The sequence below is a fragment of the Ailuropoda melanoleuca genome, chromosome 2, assembly GCF_002007445.2.
Source record: "Ailuropoda melanoleuca isolate Jingjing chromosome 2, ASM200744v2, whole genome shotgun sequence".
NCBI classification, from domain to species: Eukaryota; Metazoa; Chordata; class Mammalia; order Carnivora; family Ursidae; genus Ailuropoda; species Ailuropoda melanoleuca.
The window spans coordinates 1,762,838-1,788,651 of record NC_048219.1 but is presented as its reverse complement, the minus strand read 5'-3'; the positions used below and the strand labels follow the sequence as shown (position 1 = coordinate 1,788,651).

The following is a 25,814-nucleotide window of genomic DNA, read 5'->3' as shown; positions in this document are numbered from 1 at the left end:
TGTACATTGAAGTGGTTGGTTATTATGCACAGAATGCCTCAGACATGACTTTGTGGCAACTTTATATGGAAAGAAAACACATGGAAAATAGTTTATCATAGGCAATGTGAAGTAGAAAGCAGTTATGAAGTAAAGAAAGCTTACGTAAACTGTGGGTCATTGATAATAACAAAATGTCTCCAGTCCACTTTACTCTCACAGGATTATGCTACGTCTGCCTCTTGATAAGTGGTCAAAGGATGTGAGTGTATTTCACTTGCAAAAGAGTGAAAGGAGATTTATTAACAATTCTCAGATATTTTCCTGTGGAGTAGGGTACACTGTGTACGTGGAATCCCTGCATTTGATGTTAGGTTGAATAGAGTGGTGAGACACTTAGAACTGTAATGTGGTAACAGCTTTTACTGTTGATGAATTCACCATGATTCTTACCATGTGAAGTTATTTCTAGTAGTCAACTTTAATCTGTGTTACCATTTTTCTAGCGTCCATAAATACTTGGACTCATTTCTAGGTACTGTAATAAAATTTCCCCTTTGGTACATCGACAAGCAGTATTGACCCACTGGTTTAGTGTAAGTGTGCTTTGGCTTGGGTTTGTGGCATATGGATAGAATTGGATCTTTTAGAAGCTTGTTAGGAGTCATCTTAAAAAAGCTGGCTGGACAAGTTTCCATATCGCTAGATCATTAGGAAGGGTTTCAGGAGATTCTTATACTAATAAGATCCTATATTGCTTTCTGGCAGTGAAAGAAATGCAGTTTGCTGAGAAATCCAGCTACCCATTTTCTTGTTGGGTACCTGATTCATTATTACGTTGAATAATACTTTTCCTTGTTTGCTCTGTGAATTCTTAGGATGAGACTTACTTATAACTTCATTGGACTAGATCACATTGATGAAACGTTTTGAGTATATGACTCCTTTCTGCAATATTCTGGGTTCCGGAGATAGAGTGGTAGACAAAACAGATAAGGTGCTTGCCCCAGTGTGGAGTTCTTACATTATTTAAAAATTGTATTTATTTTTATTTTATTTTTATTTTTGTTTTTTCAGAGATTTCATTTATTTGACAGAGAGAGAGAACGTACGAGCAGGGGGAGTGGCAGGGAGAGGGCTCTCTGCAGGGAGCCCATTGTGGGGCTCAGTCCCAGAATCCTGAGACCATGACCCGAGGCAGATGCTCAACCGACTGAGCTACCCAGGCACCCCTTAAAAATTTTATCTTAAAATTACATACAATGATACACACTTTTTGGGTAACAGCTTTATTGAGATATAATTTACATACCACAAATTTCGTTCGTTTACAATGTACGATTTACGAGGAGGATGCCGGGCCCAAGCAGGAGCTTCTGTGTCCATTTCTGAATTCCGTGCAGTTACATTTTGCTGTGAAGCGATTTGCTTTTTCTACCATTATGAAAGAGGAACAGAGAGAGAAGACATTAATAAAACTATACAAACACTAACAAAACAAAACCAAAAAAAATAAAATGTACAATTCAGTGGTTTTTAGTATATTTACAGACTTGTGCAACCATCACCACAGTTTTAGAACTTTCAGATTACCTCAGAAAGAAGCACATATCCTGTAGCCGTCATTCCTCCTTCCCCCATTTTCATCAATCCCCCCAGCCTTAAGCAACCACTGATTGTTTCTGTTTGTACTTTTTGTCTATAGATTTGTCTAATTTGGGTAGTTCATTTAAGAGGAATTGTACTGTATGTAGTCTTTTGTGACTGGCTTCTTTCACTTAACATTATGTTTTCAAGGTTCATCCATGATGTAGCATGTGTCAGGTCTTCTGTTTCCTTTTTTTGCCAGGTAAAATCCCATTGTATAGGTATACCTCATTTGGTTTATCCGTTCTTCAGTTGATGGACATTTAGGTTGTTTCCACTTTTTGGCTATCGTGAATAATGCTGATATGAACATTCATAACAAGTTTTGCATGGATAATTGTTTTTATTTCTTTTGGATATATAACCAGGAGTGAAATTGCTGAGTCATGTGGTGACTCTATTGCTTAACCTTTGGGGAAACTCAGTTTTCATTTTTTGTAGATATATAGTTCAATGAATTCTGACAAATGTGGAGTTTTGTAGCCCCACGGCAGTGAAGATACAGAAAAGTTTCATCACCCACTTGTAGTCCTTCGGTGCTCTGTCTTTGCAGATAACCTTTCCCCATGCCCTAGCTCCTGGCAATCCGTGAGCTTTATTCCATCCTTGTAGTTTTGACTTTCCCAGAATGTTGTATAAATGGACTCAAAGTCTTTTTTGAGTCTAGTTTCTTTCACCTAATTAGCAATTGATAATCATTCATGTTATTCTGTCAGTAATTCATTCCTTTTCAGTGGCTGGTGGTATTCCATTATATGGGGTTACCATATTTTATCTATTTTCCAGTTGAAGATAATTGGGCTATTTGCCCTTTTTGGCCATTGTGAATAAAGATGCTATAAACCTTTGTGTTTAGGCATTTGGGTGAGTATAAATTTTCGTTTCTCTTGGATAAGTATGTACAAGTGGGATTGCTGAGTTATATATATAAATTTATGTTTAATTGTGTAAGAACTGCCAAACTGTTTTCCCAAGTGGCTGTACCATTTTGTGCTGTGCCAACAACAGAGTGTGAGATTTCCAGTTGTTCCTCATCCTCAGCACTTGGTGTTGTCATTTTGTAGACCTAAGCTAATAGGTGTTAAGCGATAGCTCACTGTTGTTTTAATTTACACTCCCTAATGACTAATGATGCTCAGCATCTTTTCATGTGTCTGTCATCTGCATATCTATTGTGGTGAGGTGGCATTTGTTCGAAACTTTTGCCCATTTAAAAAAAGGTAGTCTTACTGTTGAGTTTTGAGAGTTCTTTATAAAATATTCTAAATACAAGTCCTTTATCGACTATGAGACTTTGCAGGTTTTTTCTCCGTTCTGTATCTTCTCATAACAGTATCTCTTGTAGAGCAGAAGGTTTTAATTTTGAGATATCCAGTTCATCAGTTTTTTTCTGCTTTTAATATCACATTTAAGAACTCTGGGGTTAATCCACAGTCACAAATATTTCTCCCTATAGTTTTTTCAGAAAGTTTTAGTATTTAAAATTTTGCATTTTGTCTGTGGTACATTTTGAATGTTTAAGAGGTGAGGTATATGACAAAGAGATTCATTATTTTGCATACGGTTTTTTAATTGTTCCAGCGCCATTTGTTGAAAACTATGTTATTTTCATTTATTTGCCTTTGCACCTTTGTAAAAAATAAACTCACTAGGTTTTTGTGGCTCTGTTTCTGAATTTTCTAGTCTGTTCATTGATCTGTCTATCCTTTTGCTGACACCACACTGACTTGAGGTTCATGGGTTTTAAGATTTGGATGTTTCTTCTATGCTCCCTTCATTTTGTTTATTCAAAGCCGGAAACATCATTTTTCCTATCATTAAAAACAAATCTGCAATTTTCTTTTATGTAGGAACAACATAGAGCAGTATCCCAAATTCATGAGTCATTTCTTTCGTCCTATCTGGATTTGTGAGCCACAGTTTGACCCACAGAGATAGAGGATTTACCATGCGGGGATAATGTGGGAGATTGTGTACATGCTTTCCTAGGAACATAGACTGAAAATGATTGCATTGCATGCAGGTCTACACGATCACCATCATCTGTATCATCCTGGTGTACTGCACCGTGCCTATGAAAAGAAAGATTCTTATTCCTTCGACCCCAGAAAGAAGGTAGAAAATCAGAAAGAGGTAGAATCATTGATAGAATCCCCATGCATTTTGTACAGAGTAGTAATGTCAAATCTTAAGGAATCAAGAAAATCTCCTTTAGCGCTTCCGTGTTCAGTGGTTTTTTAATTTACTTATTTTTAAAATTTATTTAAAAAATTTTGGTAACATACATAACCTAAAATTTACCATTTTAACCTTTTTAAAAAATTTTTAAGTTTATTTTTAGTAATCTATACATCCAACATGGGGCTCAAAATCTTGACCTCGAGACCAAGAGTCTACCAACAACCAGGCACCTCCCCCCCCCATTTTAACCTTTTTAAAATGTAGAGTAGTGTGACGTTAAGTACATTTATGTTGCTATGCAGCCATAACCACCATCCATCTCCGGGACTTTTTCATATTTCCTAACTTGTCATTGTTCTTTTTTAAACCCAAGTTCTACTACTGGAATTTCAGAACATTGCAATTATGATCTCATCTTCATATTATATTTAAGAAATGGTCTACCAGTGCAGGTAAATGTCAAGTCCTTGGAAAATTTCCAAAGCTTAGAGTTCTACCTATTAAAAACTTGTAGCCAGCAGTAGAATGTCCAGTGAAGGTTGACTTTTGTCGTATGTGAATGGCTAGCTCATTCAGTTCTTTTTTTGGAGGATAGCTTTTAAAATCTATCAAACGTATGTTCCCTGCCTGTTATTATCTGGATCCATATCCAGAGAAATATGGCATACCAGCATATTTTATTTGGTTATTATCTAAGGCTATTTGAGTGATTCAGATACAGGATACAAATGGAATTGCTAATTGAACTTCATCCTTCTTAATGGAATTTCGTAGATATGGGCATTTTTGAAGGGAGGGGGGTACTTTGTTGTGTTCTACTTTTGCTTTGTCACATGGATTGATTTTTTTTTTTTTAAGGATTTTATTTATTTATTTGACAGAGAGAGAGACAGCCAGCGAGAGAGGGAACACAAGCAGGGGGAGTGGGAGAGGAAGAAGCAGGCTCCCAGCGGAGGAGCCTGATGTGGGGCTCGATCCCATAACGCCGGGATCACGCCCTGAGCTGAAGGCAGACGCTTAACCGCTGTGCCACCCAGGCGCCCCTGATTATGTTTTAAATTGGGTGTTAGTATAACATTTAAATATTTGTCTTAGAATTCAAAATTTGAGAACTAAAAACTAGGTTTGAAATTTTGTGAGTATATTGTTCTTTTTTCATGTGTATATGAAGTTTATATTTTTGTCTTGAGTAGAAGTATTAACAGCATGGTCAGCAGCCATTTTCTTGGCAACGTTGTTTTTTGTTTTTGTTTTTGTTTTTTTAACCCATTTAAGCATATGTTAAAGTGACTGTCAGGAAATCAATTTCTGAGTTAGTAGAAATACAGAGTTCTGAGTTAGTAGAAAACCAGAGCCAAAGCAAGGGCTTTTCTCACCAAGCACTTTGAAACCAACGTTTCCAAATTTGTTAAAAAACGCAGTATAATGGTTCTTAGTTGTTAGCATTCATATGGTGATTTCTAGAGACTTTTAGAGCAAAAACAGGATGAGAAAGAAGGTATATAGGCTTTTTGAAGTTTCCAATTCCAGAATAAAAGAGTGTTCAGAAAACTCTCTTTCTGGTAAGTTAGCAAAAACTCTGGAAAGAAAGCCAGAAGTTTGAATATTTATATATTTTGCAGTAGAGATATTAATATGTTTATTAAGGGGTGCTGCCATAGACCCTACTTGAGGTGTTATATGATGTAACAACTGTGTTAGCTTTCTACCAGTGGGAAAAAGTCTGAATATGAATAAGGGATTTTGGACTTAAATTAACAGCCCAACATTGAATTGCATTGAAATAAAGAATAAAATTGGCTAGTTTTATTTCCCTGCAGTTTCAGGGGTAAAAGATACAGAGCAATGAACAAAATTTTGGTTTTCTTAGAACATTGGTATCTTTTTTTAAAAACACATTTTCTTATAGACTCCAGAGTTAAAGCAGGAGTAGTGTTTAGGTTTGAGAATGCAGTTTTTGTTTTGCTTTTGTCCATTCAGAGTTACTAACGTTGTGACCCCTGAGAATTCTATAGTTGCTGGGTAGGGTCATTGAGGATGTTGTACTTTGTGGGACCTTTTACATGCTTGTTGTCTATGCTTGACAACTTCAAATTAATTTAGCCCTGTCTGTTTCTTCTTTCATAATAACATGCATTAATCTTATCAGCATAGTTTTGTGCTAGGGTTTAAGATGAGCTCTCTCTTTGGTACCACCTAGGTAAGTAGTAATTAGCTTAGGGTACTTTACTGTTCCTTCTGAAGGTTCCATTCTGGAATTTGCTTCTCTTACTGCTCTACAGTTTCTAGAGTAGTACATCTCTAGCCCTTATCTTTTATGAAGCTTTTCCCAGTGTAGGAAAGGGTTAATTTGAAATAAAACATTATTGTGATAAAACATGCATATCCTAAATTTGGCTCAAGTATGCAATGTTTTTAGTGCATTTATGGATATGTGCAGCCATTACCACAGTCAATTTTAGAACATTTTCATCATCTCAGAAAGAAACCCCATTCCTCTTAGCTATCAGCTCTCTCTCTTCATTGTCCGTAGTCGTAAGCAACTGCTAGTCTTTCTGTCTTTGTAACTAACCTATTCTTAACGTTTCATAAAAATCGAATCATATAATATGTGGTCTTTTGTAACTGACTTCTTTCATTTAGCATGTTTTCAGGATTCATCCATGTTGTGGTATGTATTAGTACTTCATTTCACCTAGGCACCTAATTTTTAGATTGACTTTCTATAACTAAGCAGTTAATCAGTTTCTATGTGCAGGAGATCTCAAACATTTCAAAGAATATAATTTTGGACTCAGTATTTTTTGAAACATTCTGAATTAATCTAGATAATTTTTTATATCATAAACTGTGACACAAGATTTTTTTTTAGAATTAAATTTATACAGACAGTGTGTTCATTCAGGTTTTTTTTAAGAGAGAGAGGGAATGGGGGAGGGGCTCAGGGAGATGGAGAGAGAGAATCTTAAGGAGGCTCCATTCCCAGTGCAGAGCCTGATGTGGGGTTCAATCTCACAACCCTGAGATCATGATAGGAACTGAGATCAAGAGTCCATCGCTCAACCGACTGAGCCACTCAGACTTCCCTATTTATTCAGTTTTGACTAGTTCATTTCTTTTATAATGCTAAGTTAAATTTTGTTTTGTAGAGGTAATTTTCAAAATATGCTAGTTTATTTAAATTGGATTTCTTTACTTTTTAAGGTTTGTATCGCTTAATGAGTCAGAACTAATATTAACGGGGATATAGCTATTTCCAAAGCAACTGTATTTGAAACAGTGCTCCTTTTGGAGAAGTCATATATATCTTTGTGAAACAGGGTGTAATGTAGAAATTCTGCCCTTATCCTTCTATTTTATACAAGTTCTCTTCCTTTTTCATTATCATACCTTTTTTGATTTCATATATAGAAAGAAGGAGAGGGGCTCCTGGCTGACACAGTTGGTAGAACATGCAGCTCTTGATCTTGGGGTTGTAGGTTTGAGCTCCATGTTGGGCATAGAGATTATTTAAAAGTAAAATCCAAAAAAAGAAAGAGAAGGTGTTAATTGACTAGCATTACCATATTGCCATAAGACTTTAATAAGAAATAATGCAGAAAAAGATATTTATCATTTATTTGTTTTCATCTCCCGAAATCAGTTGCCCATGTCTTCTCTAAAGTAGTTTGTGCAATGGGATTTGTACTCTTGCTTTCCTTTTCGATGAGGCAATAATAGCTTGAGGCTGTCACTTTAAGAATATTACTTATGCTGAGCATTGGCCAGTATTGTTTATGCTGAGCATTGATCCAGGATAGTAGCTTTCCTTACAGTGGACTGGGCAAAGTTTAGGAACTTTCAGCTGGGAGTTGTAGATGGAACATTAGTGTTTTAGCATACTGGTGGAAGATTTCTGTTGACTTTCATTACTTGTTTTCTTCTCAAAATCTACCTTTTGAAGAGATCCTGATTACAGGTCAGACTCAGGGTCAGATATGATCAAGAAGCTTCATCCTAATGAGAGTTTATCATTCATGAAATTTCAGTACACATGTGTGCTTAAAACATTATTGGTCCCTTCTTTTTTTCCTGATATAAGTAGGAAACATTCAGATCATTATGTAATCTAATAGATCTTTGAATTTCTTTGATGAAATTTGGTCTTTGAAAATTTTTTATCTGCCTAATTGACATTTAATGTGGAGAATATGTAATAAGTACTTTAATAATCAATTTAGAGTCTATTGTGTTTTAATACTCTTTAATCTTCAAATTTTATTTATTTCTGAAATTCGTTAATTTTTTATTAGAAAAAGAAAGTGGGGAATTAAAAATATTTTGCATTTGTATTTCTACTTAGGGTCTTAAATTCAGTTATTACATACCATCTATCTAGTTTTGCTAATGATTTTGCTTATATTTCCTAATGATATAATTCACAGCAGTTTGAACCACAGAAGTGGCAAGTGGGTATGCTTACTGTATTTCAGTTATGAGATTTAAAAATAAACACAATATGCTCTAGAGCACTGCACATGCACATTACACTGCTCCTTGATTGAATTAGAATTTTAAGTGGTACTGTGAGAAGCCGTTTGCTTGCTACCTTGAGCTCAGGGGTAAATAAATAAATAAATACTAGTGATTTATGCTGGAGATACAGAGGTTGGTAAAAGCTGGTAATAAGCTTAATGTCATGCAGAATTAGGAGGGGATATGTTGTAGTGAAACAGCTTTATATGGCTGTCATTTCTTTGAATTCACTTATTTATGGAGAAAATGCCTAGAAGTGCCTATTTCTTACAAATTTATAGAGGTTGTTTTTAGTGGAAATGGGGCTAAACAACTTACTTGAAAATTACTAAAGTTAATTTTTTTATTGAGGTACTATTCACATACCATAACATTCACACTTTTCAAGTGTACAGTTCAGTGATTTTTAGCATATTTATGAAGTTTGGCAATCATCACCGCTAAGAATTAAAGGAGAAAATTGCTTTGTAAAATAGGCTCACTTGGTTTGATACGTTACCTGCCCAGTCTGTAGTGCTAAGTATTCATTTGCCGTTTGGCAGATGATTCAGTTTGGGCCAAGAATTTGGAACTTTCTGGAAGTGTTGGGGTGATACTTCATTGAATCTTCTGTGAGATGAACTGCTCATTTAGTTCTGTCATTTGGATGGGGCAACCATATTTTCACTAGGTTGTGATACTGGTTTTTACTATGGTGTAAAGTATTCTGTTTGTGGACACATTGATATAATAGGAAGGGTGTGGTCTCTATCTTATTAATTAATTAAATGAATTAAATTAATTAAAGAAGAGTATGATCTTTAGAATTCAGGAAGACATGGCCTGACTACTTAAAGTTGTCTTGTTAACTTGGGCAAGTTACTTCTTGCTGAGCCTCAGTTTACAGGAGATATTGTAAAATGGTTCAGTGAAGACAACATAGGTGGTTAGGCTTGCAGGCTACTTTAGATTCAGATCTCCTGACTTCTATTTTCAGTTTTCTTTTTTACAGAACTATGTTTTTGTTTTAAAATAAGTGATTTTTACTCAGAACTTCTTTTTAAGAAACAACTTATTAATCCACAGTATTCTGTTGGTGGTTTACAGAGAATAAAATAAACAAAATTAAGATTCTGTATTTGTGGCCCAGGAGAAAGAATGTTTGTTACTGGGACTATTGACCGTATATATGATTGCCTCTTTACAAATCTTGTAATTATATTTTAGCCAATAAATTAACTAATAGAAATCAGGAAACTTAGCCTTTCTTTGGAAGATTAAATGGTGTGGCTCAGCTTTTGGGGTATAGTACTGAGAACTCTCATTTGACAACTTATTCTCATAGCGTGAGAATTAACCTTAGCTAGAAAAAGCGATAGCTGTTGGCTTTGCAGAAGAAAAAAATGGTCTTATATTTTCCACCATTCATGCCACAATGCAGAACTGTAATTCAAAGAAAGTTTTATTTTAGCCAAAGGTAATCTTCATTTTGAGAGAATTGACAAGCTCATAATGAAGGACTTTTGTCCTGAAACTTGTTAGGCTTATGTTTTCCACATTGCAAACATGTATATAGTTTGGATGAAGTAGTTCCAGCATTTTAAATCAGTTCTTTGTGTCTAGGCATTTATGACAACTTGAACTGTGGTCTGAGGTTGCTGGTTTTAAGAATTGTCTAGAGACTGGTACAGTGTTACTAATTTTGAATGACTAAAGCTTTGAGGGTTTTTGCTTTATTTTCCCTCTCCCACCTCAGTAAACGGTTGCTACTTACATATAAAGAATTTATCTTCTAATGATTGAGATTTCTGCAGTTTGTGGTCATTTATATAAAATTATTATTTGCAGCTGTCATTTTGTTTTTCAAAATGTTTCATTGAGTTAGAATTATGATTTGACAAGTATGAAGTTATTTGTTAGGTTTAAGGAAGCATTCTGTTTCATTTTGGGTTTATTATATTTATAGTCATTTAAAAAAATATATTTGAATTATTATGGAAACACACAATACAGTTACGTAATCCTACTGTCTGGAGAGAATTGCTATTAATCTTTCGATTGCTGGTTTTTTTGGTTGTTTTTTTGTTTGTTTGTCATTCTTAAAGAAGTAAAATATCACTTTACCAGGTAGATGGAGCTCCTATCATTTGGTTTTGAAGCTGAGTAGAATGATAGTTTTTTGTCTTTTAAGAGAATATCCTGGCAACATGCTGAGATATTTTAAATATTATGCTGGAGATTTTTTTTTTTAAATGGGGAGTTGGTGGGTAGATATGGGGAAAGTTGCAGCTAAAATAGAAAAACAAGGAAACAATTATATTCGCCATTTCTGTGTAGTTAGCAGAACAGACTGTGTCTTTGTCAGTAATTTCCATGTATCTTCCTGAATATCCTGCTTATACTTCTTCAGTCTTTTTCTCTAGAAAGTAAAGGTGGCGGATTCTCATCCTGGACCTAAAGTGTGTAGGCTTGTGTAATTTTATTTGTTTTGAGTTGCCATGGAATGTTTATCATGGGAATCGCTTTTGGAGAGATTGATCTGATTACATTAAGAAATTTGAAATATTTGTTTTCCAGTTTTGTGGAGAAGTATGAGTAACCTTACTAATTGGGTGACGAAAGTTGGGTCATTGACAGAACCTTGTGATGGTAATTTTCTGTTAATGCTAAAGCAAGACATTTTTGAGTTCTCTTATCCTTAACTCGCTCTTCTAGAATCCCTAGAGGACCTGTGCAACAGCCCCTCGAGGACCGAATCTTCACTCCTGCTGTCTCGGCGGTGTACAGCACGGTGAGTACCTGAGGTCTGCTGTTGCAGTGCCTAACTTCTTGCACATGAGTCTTTGATATCACAGCAATGTTTGTTTGATTGGCATGTAAAAGGTTTTTGGCAAAAGGTTCATTAGAATCCCAAATTGCATTAGGTGTTTTTAATATAAGAAGAATGAATAGGCCTTTTTCCCCATCATCTTAATAGGTAAGTGTGAAACAAACATTGTCTTAAGATAACATTGGCTCATACACCTGCCCTCTTTTTTCCTAGTTTTTCATCTTTCTCTAAATCCACTTCTGGCCTTGTCTTGTGACTCTTTAGGACATCGAGTTTTAATTTTCTTTTTTGATATCAAACATTTTAAAAAAAAATTTTAGTATTTAAATGTTTTTAATTTTTTTCCCCTTCTCTTATTACAAAAAAAATTGCAAAAAAAGTTTGGAAATGAGAACACTGGTTTTAATCTGGGAAGTTTAACTTTTTATGCTAAATGATTAATTCAAATTCATAAATGAAGGGAAACTTAAAAGGTAGAGGATGAAGGTCATAAAATTAAAAGCAGATTTCAGGTGTTTCACAGTGAGCCTAAGGGAATTTAGGGAGAATGGATGAGTCAGATATCTTTTTATTATTTCAGTTCATCATACCAATAATTCCTCATACTCCAGATTGAGTGCTTTAAAGAAACTCAGAGTGGTGAGAAAGATTAATGAATAAGTCATTGTAATCTAAAGTGGTATGATAAAGCAATGATTCTAATCCTTTTGGGTTATGAATTACTTTTAGAATCTGAATGTAGCCACAATGCTTTCTTCTCAAAAAAGAACATATACCCAGTGTTTATGTGTAATTTCAGAATTTCACAAATATTCATAGGCCATTCATCAGTCCAAGGTTAAAAACTTTTTTTTTTTTTAAAGATTTTATTTATTTATTTGACAGAGATAGAGACAGCCAGGGAGAGAGGGAACACAAGCAGGGGGAGTGGGAGAGGAAGAAGCAGGCTCACAGCGGAGGAGCCTGATGTGGGGCTCGATCCCATAACGCCGGGATCACGCCCTGAGCCGAAGGCAGACGCTTAACCGCTGTGCCACCCAGGCGCCCCCCAAGGTTAAAAACTTTTAATTAGAGATGCAAACGTGTTATATATGGGAAAGGAAGAGGGCACTTCATTGAGGAAGTGGCACTAAGCTGGAAGGTATAGAACTTCTCTAGGCCGATTCGGAGGCACTTAATGGAATGGCCAGTAGTCAGCTTAGTGTGGCATGTGTGTTAAGTTTTGTAGCAGAAGTAGAGATGAGATGGTAGATGGGTTTTGGAGGTTTTAGGATTGTTATGAAGAATTAGAACTTTATTGTGCAGGAATGGGTAGGATGGTTTCCCTGAAACAAGTCTCAGTTTACGCCTGTTATAGATCAATTAACACTTGTAATTTATTTGAACCCCTTGACTCTTAAAATTGACTCCATTTGGATGACAAATGGCTTGATCATCCTAGTAATTGAGAACCTTTAATTTACATGGAAAAACAACCTTTAATTTTTTTCTGGCATAAACTGTCTGTAGGCCAAAGGGTTTTGTTTTGTTTTATTTTATTTTGTTTTGTTTAGTTTTGTTTTGTTAGTACTGACCTTAAGGGCACCTTAATTTTTGTCGGCATAACTCTTAAAATATGTATTTTTTTCTAATTATTAATATGTATCTTTTTCTGATTATAAAAGTACTCTTTGCTATTCAGTTACTATTTTCAAGATTAAGTAAAAGAGGGAAATGAAAATTTTTAGTTATCTTGAGTGATTTTTAGAAGCAACTACTATAACTTTTTTTGTTTGTTTAGTTTCCTGTGTCTTTTTTTCTGTGTTGTAGGCTCTGTATAAGATATTCTATTTTGTCAGCTTATATTATAATTTTAGCTTTTCCTATGCTAGTTGAAACATGTTATAAGTAATAAATGGTTGTCTCTTTTGTCATAAGAATTTAATATTCACTGAGCATTTGGCAAATATTTCTTGAGCTTTTAATGTGTGTCAGGCACTGTTTGGTGTTATGGATGTAGTAGTGAGCAAACCAAACCCATTGTACTCATAGAGTTTATACTGTTCTGTGGGATAGAAGGAAAGTAAACAAATATATGTGCATTATAGTAGTGGGTAGGAATAAGTGTCTTGATGAAAATAAGTAGTATTAAATGGATGGAGAATGACTGGACAATCCTGGACATTCTGTCTAAAGGCATTTAAGTAGAAAGCTAAGAAGTAAGGGAGTGAGCCTTGCAGATTTCTCGGAAAAACACATTTCCAGTAGAACAGTAGTGCAAAGGCCTAGGGATAGCAATGTGCTCAATGTCATCTTAGAACTGCAAGGAAGCTAGTGTGGTTGGAGTGAGACAGGGTGGGGATAGAATTCAGAGAAGTATCTGGAACATCAGATTATATGGGGCATTATTTACCATGGTAATTATTTGGATTTTAATCTAAATGTGATGGAAAAAGCCTTTAGAAACTTAAAAGCAGTAGGTCTGAATTTCTGTTTAAAGGCCGCTGTAGCTATTCCTTAGAGAGTAGACTGATGAGGGCAGGTGGCTGGTGGTGAAATGGAAGCAAGAAGATGAATTAAGAGGTTATTATAGTAAAACAGGCAGAAGATGATGGTGGCTTCCTCTAAGGTGGTACAGAAAAAGAGAGGAGTAGTGGAATTTGGTATGTATTTTAAAAGTAGACTCACTATGATATCACGATAGCTTGGATGTGAGATGTGGAAGAAGAGTAAAGGGTTTTGTTAGGGATTTGGCCTGAGTAACTGAGTGAATGTGCTACTTTTCATGCAGACGAACACTGGGTGAGGACCAGGGTTTTTGTTGAGAAAAATCAATAGATGTAAACATTATGTAGGTGAGAAGTTAAACATTAGGTTGCTTCTAATATTTCCTGTTAGAAATAACTTACTTGAATTTAAAGCCTTTTCTGAATTTTAGATTATTTTTGTAGAATAACTTCCTAGAAATGAAATTACTGAGTTAAAGTGTAGACATGTTTTTGAAATTCCTCGTAAATGAAGACATGTGACTTTGTTAACTTAGTACTTTGGAGAGGAGGTTATCCAAGTCCTGTGAATGATAGCACAGCGCGTGCTACAGAGTTTACATGTCATGTTTTGAAACAAAGGTTTTGAATTTATTTTTGAGTTAGATCAAATTTGACTTTAAAATTTTTTTTTATTTATTTTTTTTATTTTTTTATTCAACAGAGACAGAAACAGCCAGCGAGAGAGGGAACACAAGCAGGGGGAGTGGGAGAGGAAGAAGCAGGCTCATAGTGGAGGAGCCTGATGTGGGGCTCGATCCCGTAACGCTGGGATCACGCCCTGAGCCGAAGGCAGACGCTTAACCGCTGTGCCACCCAGGCGCCCCCAAATTTGACTTTTATTGTTTGAAGCCAGTGCCATATATATATAGTCCTTTAGTCAATGAAAAAAGTGGGTGCACCAATTATATATAGTGCCTATTCTGGAATGAAAAGAGATTTTATTTTAGGCAATATAAAGTTACCTTAAAATATGGCAGTCTTCACTTTTTTGATCAGTTGTTTCCATTCTTAGCAATTTAAGTCTCTGCCTCACTTTTACAGTGTTGTGCACATTAACTGAATGAGTAGGAGAGTAGTGACCAGGTGCTTGGACATTTTTAATTCCCCTTCTTCTCAGCCCCAAGATTATGTATTGGTCACTATTTCTCTAGTGTCTAGGTCCATTAGCATCATTCCTGTGTCATAAAATAAAGGCTGACCCTCAGTTCACCTCCTCCTGGCTCACTGTATGGTGCCCATATGTCACTTTATTTGAGTTGGTTGAGTTCCTTGAAAGGCAAAAATGAATCTTGGCCAGTCTTAAAAAATTATACAAAGATTTTACTTTTTTATGTCTGTTATATGGGCTTTATACCCTTATGTCAGCATTTTAGATAGGTTTTCTGCTTTTTTAAAAAAATTGATTTATTTATCTTAGAGAGAGAGGTGGGCGGGTAGAGTGGGAGAGGGAGAGAGAACCCTAGCAGTCTCTGCACTGAGCTTGGAGCCTGACATTGGGCTCAGTCCCAGGACCCTGAGATCATGAACTGAGCCGAAACCAAGAGTTTGATACTTAATCAACTATGTCACCCAGGCACCCCAGGACTCAATTTTTATAATGCTGTCATGTTACCTGTTTTAGGCTGATTATCATTTATTTATTTATTTTAGCCTGATTTATAGATGTTTCTCTTTGGAACATTTATCAGGGATGGGAGAGATACTTTTGTCATTATTCCTTATTAGCCATAATTACATAAGAGTGATTCATTATATGAAAAAAAATAAAGCCATTAGTTTTTAAACCTTAGTAAGAGAAATATAAGGTAGAGAGGAAATGGCGAAACTGAAGAGGAGTGAATTAACTTGAAGTATATTTACTAATAACCCTCTTAATTGGCATGTTTCTGGAAAACAAACTATGAAATTTTTTTTTTTTAAAGATTTTATTTATTTATTTGACAGAGATAGAGACAGCCAGGGAGAGAGGGAACACAAGCAGGGAGTGGGAGAGGAAGAAGCAGGCTCACAGCAGAGGAGCCTGACGTGGGGCTCGATCCCATAACGCCGGGATCACGCCCTGAGCCGAAGGCAGACGCTTAACCGCTGTGCCACCCAGGCGCCCCCAAACTATGAAATTTTTAAGTAGGCTCCATGCCAGCATGGATCCCAACATGGGGCTTGAACTTACCACCCTGAGATCAAGACCTGAGCTGAGATCAAGAGTTGGTCACTTAACCGACTGAGCTACGTAGGTGCCCCTAAGCCAGTATTTTTAATATAATTACAGAAATAAACTTAATATAAAATTTTGTGGAATAATGACTTCAGTACAAGAAGCAGTAATCATACATATTCTGGTGGACTGGAAGAGTTGTGTTATTAACTGTTTCTGTAAAATTCCTATAAATAATTCAATCTGAATAAATTAATCCTTAATGCTGTAACATTTCATGATCCTTTTTAGCCAGTTTATACTTTTTTTTTTTTTTAAAGATTTTATTTATTTATTCGACAGAGATAGAGACAGCCAGCGAGAGAGGGAACACAAGCAGGGGGAGTGGAGAGGAAGAAGCAGGCTCATAGCGGAGGAGCCTGATGTGGGGCTTCGATCCCATAACGCCGGGATCACGCCCTGAGCCGAAGGCAGACGCTTAACTGCTGTGCCACCCAGGCGCCCCTACTTTTATTTTTTTTAAAGATTTTATTTATTTGACAGAGAGAGACACAGAGAGGGAACACAAGCAGGGGGGGAAGAGCAGAGGGAGAAGCAGGCTTCCCGCTGAGCAGGGAGCCTGATGCAGGGCTCGATTCCGGGACCCGAAGGCAGGCTCTTAATGACTGAGCTACCCAGGTGCCCCGCCAGCTTATACTTTTAAAGTCTTGATTCTGTCATACTGTAGATGCTTTTATATTTTTTTCCCCAGTCTCTGATAAATACTGAGTAGGCCAACATGTCAGTGGAAATACCTGTACAGGGACAAAATTTAGCATGGACCGATCAATACTCTTTAGACAATTGTATCCAGCAAGATATAAATCCACTTAATTGTCCTATAATCCAGCCCTGAATGACAATCCATTTTTTCCCCCCAATGGTTAATATGCCAGTTTAAGTGATGATTTGTTTATGTAGACTTTATTTTTATAAACAGCTTTATTGGGGTATATTTGACATACAGTATATATAGTGCCAATGATTTAAATATATTTAAAGTGTATAATTTGGTAAGTTTTAACATGTAAATACCCATGAAAACCTTTGCCACAATCAACATTACCATGTATCATTCTTAAAAGTTTCTTCCTTCCTTTTTGTAATCTTCCTTTCCACCTTCCCCCTCCATTGGTCAGCTTTCTGTTATTATGGATTCATTTTCTGGACCTTTATTAAAATCTGTAATAGGAAAAGGAATAATGCAATAGGTGCTGGTTTTTTTTTTTTATTTTTCTTTTGTTAGGTTAATTATTTTGAGGTATTTCCATGTTGTGTTAATTAGTAGCTTCTTCCTGGGAGAAAAAGTAAACTTTATTATTATTATTATTATTATCTTTAGAAAAAGTAAACTTTAGGCTTAAAATTTATGGCTGACATAATCACATATTCTATGTGTTCTTTTCCTCCCTAAGGATAGAGTTTGGTTTTCATTAAACATACTGAAAATCATGTGATTATACAATTTGGTTTTCTTTTTTAATACAACATTGTATTGTAAATAATTTCCCACGTTATTGCGTAACACTTGTAAACATTATAAGCACAAACATAAGTTTCAGTATCATGTCAATGAGGTAAACAGTAATTAACATAATGAGTAAATTTAAAAACTAGTGTTTGGTTTAAAGATTCCCTTTATTTTCTGTTTTAAATAATTTTGTGATATATACATATGCATAAATAAAATACATACATATATGTGTGCATATTTTTGTCTGTTTAAATAGGATTATTTCTCTAGGCTAAGATTCTCAAAAGTAGCCTTAGTATGTTAAAATAACACACACTTTAAAGATACTTAATATTTTTGACATTTTACGCAGTTATGGCAGGTTATGTTGCTGCAAACAGTATGGGAGTGTATCCATTTCATTGTATCTCGAGTTTCAGGTGTTCCCATTAAAAAAATATTTTTTCTTTTCTTTTCTTTTCTTTTCTTTTCTTTTCTTTTCTTTTCTTTTCTTTTCTTTTCTTTTCCTTTCCTTTCCTTTCCTTTCCTTTCCTTTCCTTTCCTTTCTTTTCTTTTCTTTTCTTTTCTCTTTTCTTTTCTTTCCCTTTCCCTTTCCCTTTCCCTTTCCCTTTCCCTTTCCCTTCCATTAGTAGGGGGGAGAGGAAGAGGGAGAAAGAATCTCAAGCAGATTCTGTGCTGAGCATGGACCCATTGTGGGGCCCGATCTCACAACCCTGAGGTCCTGACCAGAGCCGAAATCAAGTCTGTTGCCTAACCTACTGAGCCACCCAGGTGTCCCCAGGTGTTCCCATTTTCAAATGTGTTTGCTAACTTGATTGGTCAAAAGTGCTATTTCACAGTTCACAAAGGAGAAAACTAGCAGGTTTTAAGTGGCTGTGGAAGAATGTTTAACATTGGTAAAACGATGTCATATTTTGTCTATAAAATTACCAAAGGTTTAATTATTACCCGTTTCTCAGTTGTAGAAATGTAATAATTAGGAATGTTTTGGGACTTTTTAAAAGCCTTTTAATGTTTTTTTCCTGTTCAATATTTTTACATTACGGAGTATAGAAAAGGAATGAAATTTTCCTGTTGTGACAAAAGGTTTTTGTTCCAAGAAGATTGTAGTTCTACAGTTATTGTTGTTGTCCAGTAGCATGGCTGATATGTGACCATAGCTAGAAATCCAGATTTTTGTGTTTGAAATTTAAGTAAAAGATGAAAATCACATTCCGATATTTCCTTTTTTTAAATACAGTTGTGGTAAAATATGCTATAAAGTTTACCATCTTAATCATTTTGTTTTAAAATTATTTTTTTTTAAAGTTTGTTTAATCTGTACACCCAGCTTGGGGCTCGAACTCGAAATCCCAAGATCAAGAGCCACATGCTCTTCTGATTGAGCCAGCTAGGCATCCCCCATCCTAATCATTTTAAAGTTGTGCTGATACATTCACATTTTTGTGCAGCCCCATCACCATCCATCCCTAAAAGTCTTCATTTTAAAAACTGAAACTCTGCCTATTACAACAACAACAACTACTCTATAACAACTCATTTCCCCTCCCCCGAGTCTCTGGAAACCACCATTTTACTTTCTTGTGTCTATGATTTTGACTACTATAGTACCTTGTGTAAGTGGAATTATACAGTATTTGTCTTTTTGTGACTTCTTTATTTCGCTTAGCATAATGTCCTCAGTGTTCATCCATGTTGTAGCACATGTCAGAATGTCCTTCCTTTTTGAGTCGTGTGGTTATCCAGTTTTCCCAGTACCCTTTGTTGACAAGACTCTTGCCCATTGAATGGTCCTGGCATCTTTGTTGAACATCATGTGAGCATCCGTGCGAGTATTTATTTTTGGTGCCTGTATTGTCTTCTTTTGGTCTATATGTCTGTGTTTATGCCAAAACCACCCTGCTTTATACTACAGCTTTGTAGTAAATTTTGAAATCAGGAAGTGTGAGTCCTTCAGTCTTGTTCTTTTTCAAGATTGTTTTGTTTATTTGAGCTTTCTTGAAATTCCACGTAAATTTTTGGATGGATTTTTCTATTTCCGTAAAAACCATCATTGGGATTTTGGTAGGGGTTGCATTAGGGGTATAGATCACTTTCAGCAGTATTGACATCTTAACAGTATTAACTCTTTCAATCTGTGAACATGAGATGTGTTTTCATTCATTTATGTTTTTAATTTCTTTCAGTGGCATTTTATATTTTTCATTGTAGAATTCTTTCACCTTTTTTGTTAATATCTAAGTATTCTTTTAAGGCTATTGTAAATGGAATTGTTTTCCTCATTTTTTTTTCAGATTGTTCATTGCTCATGTATAGAAATTCAACTGATTTTTGTATGTTGGCGTAGTATCTTTCTGCTTTCCTGATTCATTTGTTATTCTGACAGTTTTCTTGTGGAATCTCTAGGTTTTCTACGTAGATGATCATATCATTTCAAACAAATAATTTTGCTTCTTTTTCAGTTAGGATGTCTTTTGTTTCTTATTCTTGCCTAATTGCTCTGGCTAGGGTTTCCAATACTGTGTTGAAAAGAAGTGGTGAAAGCAGGCATCCTTGCTTTGTTCTTGGTTTTAGAGGAGAAGAAGCCTCAGTCTTTTGCCATTGAGTACAAAGTTTGCTGTGGGTTTTTCATATATAGCTTTTATTATGTTGAGGTAGTTTCCTTCTATTTTTAGTTTGTTGAGTCTTTTTTATCATGAAAAGGTGGTGAAGTTTTTTCTGATCAGGTGAGTTTTCTCCTTCATGTTGTTGGTGTTGTGGTGTATTATACTGATTGATTTTTATATATTGAACTGCCCTTGCATATAAGGAATAAATCCCACTTGGTCATGATATATAATCCTTCTAATCTGCTATTGGATTCTGTTTGCTAGTGTTGTGTGTCTTTTGTTGGGTTTTTTTTTTTTGAGGATTTTTGCATTGTTATTGGTCTGTTGTTTTCTTGTAGTGTCTTCATCTGGCTTTGATATCAGGATCATGCTGGCTTCATAGAATGAGTTAGGAAGTATTTCCTTCTCTTCAGTTTTTTGGAAAAATTTGAGAAAAATTGGTATTACTTCTTTACATGTTTGGTAGGATTTCATGAAGCCATCAAGTCAAGGGCTTTTCTAATTTTTTGGAAGTTTTTTGAGTACTGATTCATTTTCCTTACTAGTTACCTGTCAGTTCAGATTTTCTGTTTCTTTGTGATTTAGTCTTGGTAGATTTTGTGTTTCTAGGAATTTGTCTATTTCACCTAGGTTAACCAATTTGTTGGTGTTTATTATATTCTTAATATTGGCTGTTGATTTAATGTTCAATTCAGAATTCTCTAATCACTTGAAAAAATCTAGGTCAGTGGTTCTCAGCTAGAGATGCTTTTGCCCTCCAGGGGACATTTGGCAATGTCTGGAGACATTTTTCATTGTCACAGTTTGGTGCGGGAGTGGGGAAGGAATGCTTGTGGCACTTGAAGGCTGGAGACATCCCAAAGTGCACAGGACAGCCTCACAACAAAAATTATCCAACCCAAAATGTCAGTAATGCCATGGCTGAGTAACCCTGATTTCTATTTTACTTAAATGTTAGTAACATTATCAAGATTACTTAAAATCGTTAATGCTCAGTCCAGCTAGTATTTGTTGAATACCCAGTATGTACTATATAACTTCTGGGAGAAAAACATTGATATGAAAGTGAAAACTAATGAGAATTGTAGTAAGTGCTTTGAAGGAGATACGCAGCCTATAAAATTGATAAGAGTAATTTTTTTAAAAAAGATTTTATTTATTTGAGAGAGAGAGAGAGAGAAAGCACGAGCAGGGCGGAGGGAGAGGGACAAGCAGACTCCTGAGGGAGCAGGGAGCCTGACGTGGGGCTCAATTCCAGGACCCTGGGATCATGACCTGAGCTGAAGGCAGACATTTAACCGACTGAGCTACCTAGGTGCCCCAATAACAGAGTAATTCTTAATTAGGTATGAGTGGGAAGCTTGAGAAGGTGGCATTTTAGGATATCTGAATCATGAGGAGAATTCAGCTCTTAATGGATAGGGAGGAAATGCGTGAACCTTCCAGATAGATTTTCAGATGCTCTAAGGCATTCAGATGAGTAGAGCTCTGCTGTTGGTGGGAAGCTCAGTGCTCTGGAGATAGAACAAGATGGGATGCTGGGAACTGGTGCTGTCCATTAAAAGCATGCCTGCTCAGAACTTGAAATGTGGCTAATGTGACCGAGGAACTGAATTTTCAGTTTTATTTAATTTTCGTTCACTGAAATTTAAATAGCTGGTCGTGGTAATCATACTGGAAACTGCAGCTCTAGAGAGTGACAAAGTCTAGATCATGCTAATTTTGTAAGGTTCCTAAAAGACATTTGGATTTTATTCGGCATGCAGGAGCCATTGAAGGATTTCAAGTATGGATATAATGTGATTAAGATTTAAATTATAAAAATACTTTGATATTTATGGTTTTAGTGATTGAATTGGAATTTACAGTTTACATGGGGAGCAGAATGGATAGTGGTTAAACAAGGCTAACTGGCTCCAGAATCCTACCAGTTATATTCAGATCCTGGTGCTTTCTCATAGCTGTTGAGCAAGTTTCTTAACTTGTTTGTACCTCACTTTCCTTCCTCATTAGTGAAATGGAGATAGTTATTATTTTCATCTCAAAAGGTCATTATGAAAGTCAATGAGACAAAAATCCATTTAAAACTGATAAAGCCTGATACGTAAACATCATTCAGGTATTCAGCAACTGCTGCCACTGTCACCACTCTAGTTTTACCACTATTACAACAAGAACCAGGGAACTACTAACTGCTCTTATCATCCCTTTGAAATGACATCTGAACAAGCTTAATGTAGTGTTAGATAAAATGCTTATGTGTTGCATATTAATGTGGCTTTTAACGCTTTAGTATCACACAAGATAATCTTTGGAATGTCTAAATTTATTAAAATAGGAAAGTAAGCTCTTTCCTTTAATAAACTAATGTACATTTTAGAAAACTAAAAAAATTAGGAGATAAAAATCTTGTAATGTTATTACACATGTGTTAAATACTGTTCACTCTTTTTATATTTCCTCCTTTTTTTCAGGAACTGCTATACTGTTAGACACATTGCTTTATTTTTAATAATTTCATACAAATTTTTTTTGGCTAAACTTATCTAATTTTAACAATGTTGCCAGGAATTATTGTAATTCTAGGTTATTGTCACCTTATTTTTATAAATTAGTTGTAAAAAAGCTAACAAAAATTGGTACTGTAGGTAGTCAGTTGAGCTAAGGTGTGTATTTCTTTTATTTCCATGTAGTTTATTTTTTTATTGAAATGTAATTGACATATAACATTGTAAATTTAAGGCGTACAACCTGTTGATCTGATATGCTTGTATATTGCAATATGATTATCACCATTACCTTAGCTAACACCTCCATCATGTCACATAATTATTCTTTTTTATGGTGAGAACATTTAAGGTCTAGTCTTTTACAACTTTCAAGTACGTAATACAGTATTTTTTACTATAATCACCATGCTGTGCATTAGATCCTGGAATCTTTGTTCAGCATTTCCCCAGTTCCTCATCTTTTAGCCCCTGATAATCACCTTTTACTCTTTGTATCTATGAGTTTGTTTTATATTCCACATATAAGTACTATCATGAAGTATTGGTCTTTGTCAGTCTGACTTATCTCCCTTAGTATAATGCCCTCAAGATCTATCCACGTTGTTTCAAGTGGCAGATTTCCTTCTTTTTTTATGGGTGAATAATAAGTGAGTGTGTGTACATACACCACATCTTCTTTATCCATTCATCTGATGTTGAAGTTGTTTCCATATCTTGCCTGTTGTGAATAGTGTTGCAATAAACATGGAGTGCACTTATTTATTTATTTATTTTTTAAGAGAAGGAGGGAGGGGAAGGGGCACAGGAAGAGGAGAGGCTTAAGCAGGTTCCACACCCAGAGCAGAGCTCATTAGGGGCTGATCTCACGACCCCAGGATCATGACCTGAGCTGTAATCCAGAGTTGGATATTTGACTGAGCCACCAGGTCCCCCAGAGTACACTTATCTTTTTGATATCTTGTTTTCATTTCCTTTGGATATATACCCATATGTGGGATTGCTGAGTCATAGAGTCCAGCTGTTTGTAAGCCTTGTATTATTTTTTAAAAAATAATTTTTCCATGCAACATGGGGCTCAAACTCACAATCAGGAATCAAATGTTCCATTGACTGAGCCAGCTAGGCAGTCCAAGCTTTGTATTATTTTGAGAGATCACCTTGGATTTAATTTTACAAAAATTTGTAAGATACCTAAGATTGAGTATATTTCATCATTTCCTTAGTTCTTCCTGGGCTCCCCTTTTACTAACATCTTCAGAATGTTTTATAAGAAAGCTCATTCTGGGGGCCCCTGGGTGCCTTAGTTGGTCTAACTTCAGCTCAGGTCACAATCTTGGGGTCCTGGGATCCAGCCTTTCTTTGAGCTCTGTGCTCAGCAGGGAGTCTGTTTGTCCCTCTTCCTCTGCTCCTCCCATACTCGTGCTCGCTTTCTCTTTTTCTCAAATAATAAAAAAGCACATTCTTTTTATGTATTTATTTATTTTAAAATTTGACAGAGAGAGACACAGCAAGAGAGGGAACACAAGCAGCGGGAGTGGGAGAGGGAGAAGCAGGCTTCCTGCTGAGCAGGGAGCCCAATGTGGGGCTTGATCCCAGGTCCCTGAGATCATGACCTGAGCCAAAGGCAGACATTTAGACTGAGCCACCCAGGTGCTCCCCAAAAAGCTCATTCTTTTTTTTTTTTTTTTTTAAGATTTTATTTATTCACTTGACAGAGATAGAGACAGCCAGCGAGAGAGGGAACACAAGCAGGGGGAGTGGGAGAGGAAGAAGCAGGCTCATAGCAGAGGAGCCCGATGTGGGCCTCGATACTACAACACCAGGATCACGCCCTGAGCTGAAGGCAGAGGCTTAACCGCTGTGCCACCCAGGCGCCTCCCAAAAAGCTCATTCTTAACAGTCACTAATAACATCACTCTCCTTTAGACAGATCTCACAGTCAGTCTCTTCAAATACTTATGAAATGCTGCTGCTGCTGTATTTTGTTGTTAAAAATATGCCAGCTAATTAGGTCCAGTCTTTTTTCTATATTGACTTTCTTTCTAAACATGGAATAGGTTTATTTATCTCTTGTAAAATTTAAAACGTGTTTGAAGTTTACTTTTCTGTGGCATTATAAATACAACTGAAAAACTGGCCTCTTGGAGCTTGCTATCATAGCTTAAGTATTGAAAATGTGGCAGTGATAAAGAATAATTGAGATAAACTTAGTTTAGTAAATGTTTATTGAGTGATAACTGTGTTCAAGGTTTTGTGTCAGATAATATGGGAAAATGATGGTGAATACTGTGATTCTTATTGTAAAGAGTTCTTATTTTACCAGGCCAGATGGTAATACATTATTTTAAGTACATATTGGAAAATGAGGAGGACACATTTAATGACTATATAAATTAGGACAAGTATATGTAATTAAATAATAAGTAATATTTATTGGTAAGAGTTATCATGGGTTCTCATTAGGCAGAAGTACTTGGAGTAGTGGAGCATATAGCTGTTCATCAGAGAAAGAAGAGGACTTAGATGAATTTTCAGCCATCAAATGCAGTTGGGCAGAAGGTTTGGACTTTATCTTAGTGGAAGTAGGGTAAGGAGAACATATTCTAGTTAAGTCCATTAAACTGGATGATGAGAGTACTGCTCCACAGTGTAGTAAGGCATGAAATGTACATAAGATTGACCACACGTGATCAGAGGAGTGGACTATGGGGAAACTGGTGGAATAGTTTATAGAACATTTTCTTTATCATTATCAGTTACTGATGATGTAACACTTAATGAGCACTTACTATGCACCAGACATTATTCTAAGCACTTTACTTGCATTAATTTATTTAATCCTTATAGCAAAGGTATGAGGTAAGTATAATTATACCCCCTTTATTAGTTGGGGAAACAGATGCAGAGATGAAAAATCTTGCCCCGCTTCATCTAGCCAGTAAGTGTAAGGGCTGGGTTTGAACTCAGGTGGATGTTAACATTTATTGAGTGATACTTGTGTCCTAGGCACCGTCCTAGGTGCTGTACGTGCATTGCACTGTTTAATCCTTAGGATAGCCTTCGTTAACAATTAAGGAAATGGGCTCAAAGAAGTTGGATAATTTGAGACAGGTCTGTCTATCTTCACAGCTCATGTGACGTACTACATTTTACTGTGTGGGAAACTGCCTTCTTTTTGTTCAGCTCTCACAGGTAAGGTAAAAAATACTACAAAACTCAACATTTTTAGGATCAGGACTCTCGATCATTTGATGAAAGCTATGGATCTACTTTGCAGAACAGTGAACGTATAAACATACATATTTTTATTGCAGTTTTAAGAGAATCCAAGGATCCTTTGAATGTAGTGAAAGGACCCTCACAAGATT

The 25,814-nt window shown here is 35.8% G+C and overlaps 1 protein-coding gene across 25 annotated transcripts in view; it reads left to right on the top strand.

The window, feature by feature from the left end:
- EIF4G3 (eukaryotic translation initiation factor 4 gamma 3) overlaps positions 1-25,814 on the top strand; it is a 315,445-nt gene that overhangs the window by 66,421 nt on the left and 223,210 nt on the right. For 6 of the 25 annotated variants that reach the window (XM_034645782.1, XM_034645798.1, XM_019808886.2 and 3 more), the window contains one exon: positions 11,017-11,092. The gene's annotated coding sequence lies outside the window, so the exon portion shown is untranslated. Of the gene's footprint in view, positions 1-11,016; positions 11,093-25,575; positions 25,639-25,814 lie in introns of those variants that run through there. The other 19 variants (XM_019808884.2, XM_011235910.3, XM_019808881.2 and 16 more) reach the window with 7 other exon arrangements.